We start from the raw sequence: 5,644 nt of genomic DNA, 5'->3' as shown, positions 1-5,644 counted from the left end.
AACAGTAGAAATCGCCCTACGATAGGAAAATATAATTCCAAAAGCTTAGAAATCATCATTTTTTTAGACAAAAAGAACCTTCACGATAAAAATCACTAAAAAATGACCAAATTACCAAAATACCCCTAACCTTAAAATGTCCCTAGAGCCTACGTTACGCTTATGAAAACCTATTCAAACACATAAAATAATAAATTAAAACCAAATAAATCATTTCACCAATTTTCATAGAATTTGACAAAATTACAAAAATGCCCCTCATAAAGTTCACGACCATTTGGTACAAAATATTTCATAAATAACACAAACCAATATTTTCATTGAATTCCTTATGAAAAATCGATTCTAAAACATCATTGAACATAAAAAACCAACTTGAAAAGCAAAAAGTTCTTTTTGAGGGTAAAACAGTAATTAATAAATAAAATATTTAATAATTAAAGTGAAACATTAATAAAATTAATTTAAAATTTTGAAAAAAAAAATCGATCAATCAGGCTCTCAGGCAAAATTGTTGATGGTTGCCACTAAAGTCAAGATATTAAAGTCAATCAAGTAAGACTAAGGTCAAAATAAACCTTAGAAAAAGTAGGTCAAACAACTTCCTTAGCCTCCCCAAAACCCTAATTTTGAAGCCCTAATTCCTTACCTAACATCCATACCCTAACTTTACCTCAAAAAACACCCAAAAACCCTTTTAAAATATCCTAGAATCTATAAAAAAAAATTAGAAAACTCACAAATCCAAGAAGAAGATACCTTAACTTGGAGATCCAAAATCAGATCCGGCAATAGAACGAAGTGAGGAATACTATACAAGAAATTGTTCTATCAGATCTGAGGGAACAAAACCGTTGCGTTTGAAAAAGATAACTATTTTTATTTTTTTATTATTATTATTTAGGTTTGGTTAGCAATGTAGTTTTATTTGGGAATTAGTAGAGACCGACGTTTGCCGGGCGAGGTTGGTGCCTAAAACCTTCCAATCCCGTAATTTGATCCCCGAACTCAGTTATTTTTTAAGTAGATTGGTTGTTTTTATCCGTTTAAAGTCGATATTCGATTCTTAGACTGTAATAACTAGGTGGCGACTCTCAAACCTCAAAGGTCAAAAGCGGATCCGTGCACCCCACGGATCGAGAGAGCTTTCAGTAAGGAAAGATCTTACTTTTTTTTTGTGTGGTTATTTACCTAGTTTTCTTCCTGTACTCAACCTTGTGAGTCCACAAAATAGCCAACCAAGAAGGATCTCGATCTTGGGGCAGGTGTGCAGTAACTCTCGAATGTTCATTTTGCTTATTCAAGGTACCTCTTTTTGTTTGTATTGTTCCTGTTACCAATGTAAGTTCCATTCAACCTTGATCTTTTTTTTTTCTCTTTGTTTAGTAAGAGACTTGAACATATATGAAGGAAATAAGAAAAATCCATGTCTCATCACAAGCATTAATATTTTCTTCATCCTTTTACATATATAGCTTTAGGAGAATCGTGAGGAATCGATCAACGGAACAATTCTCGGGATTGCCTTATATCTATAGCCTCTTGTACTACTTGATCTGCAGCGGGGATATGGCGTGTCCCTTGTAAAACCTAGTGTTATATTGATTACTATAGTCAATTCATTAGGGGCATTTTTCCAATTACCCTGTCATTATATTCACTATAAATGCAAAAAAGGCCTAAAAGACTAAATTTATCTACATGTGTTATTATGATGAGTTTTTAGTTCTCTTTAATATGGTTCTTTATAATATGTTCATTTTACACCTTTTGTAAAGGATGCAAGAGCAAATGGGTGGGGTCTCGTGGAATAGTGTGATAACTGGTGAAACAGGAAGGTATCTTTGTAATAAATGTCTCATTTCGATTTTCGTAAGGCGCAGTGCAATTTTGGGAAGCACTCCTTGGTAAGTCTCAAGGAAAAGTCTCAAATGTTGTTTAAAACATACTTTTGCATGGTTTATGAAATCCTCCTTGGTCATCATCTTTGGCATGCATTATGTAAAATATTCATTTGTTACATGCTTAATATAGTAAACCTTCAATATGAAATTCAAGTTCATTTACTAACCACAATGATAAAGTGGTTATGATCTCATAATTTATTACGATATGTGGTTCTTGCTCCATCCATTCTCTTTTTCCTAAAATATATATTACAATATTTCACTGTCCTATTTACAATATTCAACAATTATGCTACTAATGTCATAGCTTTAATTATGAATTGTAGTTTTAATGATTGTACAGGGCATCCACTTATGATTATCATGCTTATATACCAATTTAACCACAATTATTGTTGAGTGACCAATATAAAACTATCTCGCTAGTTGTTGCTCATTTATTTGTTTCTTTCTATGGTACAGCTTTGCAATTTTTTATTTTCCCCTACAATGTAAACAAACACTGTCGTCTTGCGTTGTATGAAAGGTCACCCTAATATTACCCTTGTCATGTGCAATTTTCTTTTACTTTATCTTATTGCGCATGATTAGTTCCTTGGAAAATCTGCTTTCCATAGTCAACTTGATGGTTGATGTCCTCATCACATCTCCAACTGATTACTTGCACATGTTCACGATGTATACATCTTTAAATTTAGCATATATTTGCATTATAACTCTTCAATGTTCAAAAACTGGTACATATTTCAGTGTTGAAGCCTTTTTTTGTATGTAAAATCCATATTTTCCTAGGCACTCTTTGTAAGTGCCTCCAAACGGGCCTAGAATATCATTCTATAGATAGTTCATTGGTTCACGATTCTCGGTGCTTTTAAGCCAACTAGTATTGAACCTGGTGCATTTTTCAGGTATTCTTTTGTACATGGCTCCCGAACTACAGGTGTGTGAACAACAACCAACCATGCTGCCAACTTATGGTCTCTTGGGATCATTTTGTATGTGTCAACTTTTTCCTAATTTATTTTGCATTCTTCATATATAAATCATTGAATCTTGTCTCTAGTTTAGTTTAATCCAAAATGGTTCTTAAATTTGTTTCATGTTCATACAATTTGCTAATTGTTTCTCAGTTTATTAATTTTTTTTTTCATTTGAATCTCTCTCTCTCTCTCCGTTTTAATTTTCCTGGCATCGTAGCTTGAATGGGAATGATTGTTGGGTCTGCTCTTCCATGCTAACTCAATTTCGATCATTTTAGTTGCAACTTAGAGTTCTCTGATATATATTTTTGGTTCCTCAGGATTCTGCTTGCTGTACTTTTATTTCTTCATATTAAATAATAATTATAAGAATAATAATGAGTGCACATGGTTTTGGTACGCGGCTGATGTGGCAAGGGTGCAGAATTGCACATCTTTTTCTAGTGTATCCCACTGAAAAAGATCTATGGTTCTGTGCCCTTGCCACGTCAGTCGTGTACCCAACCACATACCATAACCACGTGTATTCATCACGACTTTAATTATAATCAAATCTTCAATTGGGCGAACTTTCAGAAGAGAAGCAAACACATCAAGTATTTTACAATATTTTTTTAAACTAATCGTTTCTTTGGATTCAGCTTGTTGTACCTTTATTTCTTCATTTTGAACAACAACTACCTTTTGAGAAAGAAAGAGGACATGATATGGGCACATAAATGAAATAATTTTCTTACTCACACTAAATATTATTGAATCTTCAATTGGCTAACTTTTAGAAAAGAAGCAGGCGCATTATGTATTTTACAATATTTTTTATTATTTTTTGTTTAGTAAGCTGGACTTGAATCGACTACTAAATATTTATGCAATATTTACTAAAAATATACCATTTTAATTATTCTTCAACTTCATAAGTGTTATAGCATGAACATAAAATTAGTTGATTGTGGGGCATAACCAAGTATCAACTATTTGTTGGTCAGCCTCTATTTTATACAAATTCAGTATATGCATTGATTCGGCACATCATCGAGGAAGATTTTCTTACCCCTTTCTTTTAAATTTCTAAATTCATATTCCAGTTTACAGGATTACTTAATATTTCCATTCTTTTTCACAGGACCCAGTAAAATATCCAGACAACATGCCTCCAAATTTCAAAAGTTTTCTAAAGGAAGTTAAAATCCTATTTTCTTACAAGAATCAAATGATCGGGATTCTAGAGGCGAGTGTAATGTTTTTCTCCATTTTTTCCCCTTTAAACTTGTGAAATAGTCAATATATACATTTGGTGCTTTCCAATCAAAAAGATTTGGTCTTGAACACTTCTTGTATTGAATATCTTCCAATCCTTAGATTTCCTTACACCAATTGCTATAGCTAAGGTATTTGTGACGCAACTTGAAAGGGTGAAAGGACCAAAATACTTACTTCAGCAATTGGATCCTTTGCTGCGAGTCCCGAAAGTGAGATCCTTGATAGCATATTTAATGTTTCTTCCTTTTTAAATGTTTCTGGTTTAGAATAACAGTGCTCATAATTTTCTGAGTGATGATAAATCAAACAGTCGTAAATTAGTCATCAGTAATTCTTCGTAGCTTGAGGACTCTTCCAGAGTGATAGTTCTTAATGATTTTGTTCATATATATCATAATTAGAAAAAATCCTCATGTTCTTTTCTTTGACAATTTTCTTTTTGTTGGTGAGTTTTTCTTAAGTAGGATAAATGGTAATTGGGAGAAATATGTAAGGTTGTTCGTACTCTCTTATAGCTTCCCACTAATATTTGTTTTATAATTTAGACTAATTTGGAGACAAAACACATTTAAATCGGCATAAGTGATTGTTTGATTATTGTTGACTTGTTTTTGCAATTGAATAGTTAATGCATTGAGTAGTCTGTTGATTTTTGGGTTTCAATGAGGTGGGTGATAGTAATTATTGATAGTAAATTTCATGTGTGGTTAATTGATATATATATATATATATAATTTTTTTTTGTGTGGTTATTTAAAACTATTATTATGTTAATATGTTAGTGGATATATCATTAGGTCTCTTTCTATTATGTTATATATATTTAGCTTAAGTTCAGCAAAATTATGGGATCTATGCATTTCTTTCTTTCTTTCTTTTATGTTTTCATCATTTTATATTTTATTTATTTTCTATTGTGGTGGTTTCTTAGATGCAATTGTAGCTCCCTATCTATTAGTTACTAGGACCATAGTTGTTACTCTAGACATGCATTTTTTTAATTTGCCTGTTTTCAAAAAGCACTTATCTTTTGTGCAAGATGTTCATTTTTTTCATACAATAAAATTGAATTATTGTTTTCAGATTTCACAATTTTATTTGTGCTTTTGCCAATCCTTTTGTTTATTGTTCTCTTCAAATTTTTCTGTGTTTCGATTTTGGAATGATCAGTGATAATCCACTAAATCTAATTTAGTATTTATAAAGCTGAGATGTTCTTCTCAAACTCATTTCGCAAGCTTCTTTTATTTTTGTAAGGTGGAGAGTTTCCAAGTTTTCATTATGTTATCTTCTGCGTTCAAGTGACTAGGTTAAGTTTTTGGATTGAACCTAATTATAATCATATTGGTGAAGTAGATATGAGTGAGTCGAAGGAGAAAGAGGTTTTGACTGGTCGATCTAGGATATTAATAATCAAAATCTTCTGAGAGAGATAAGGTTTGATTATCATTCTTGTTGATCTTATTTCTTCTAATTTTATTTATAATTTTACAAATT

At 31.6% G+C, this 5,644-nt stretch overlaps 1 long non-coding RNA gene across 1 annotated transcript; it reads left to right on the top strand.

The window, feature by feature from the left end:
- The first annotated feature begins 1,527 nt into the window (after positions 1 to 1,527).
- On the top strand, positions 1,528 to 4,497 carry LOC147409902 (uncharacterized). Its single transcript, XR_015183196.1, has 3 exons — positions 1,528 to 1,907; positions 2,816 to 2,902; positions 4,011 to 4,497. It is a non-coding gene; the product is annotated as an uncharacterized LOC147409902 (long non-coding RNA).
- Positions 4,498 to 5,644: the final 1,147 nt, after the last annotated feature.

This window comes from Akebia trifoliata, chromosome 2 (genome assembly GCF_017979445.1).
Source record: "Akebia trifoliata isolate Shusen 1 chromosome 2, ASM1797944v1, whole genome shotgun sequence".
Classification (NCBI taxonomy): Eukaryota; Viridiplantae; Streptophyta; class Magnoliopsida; order Ranunculales; family Lardizabalaceae; genus Akebia; species Akebia trifoliata.
This window is presented reverse-complemented; position numbering and strand designations above follow the sequence as displayed.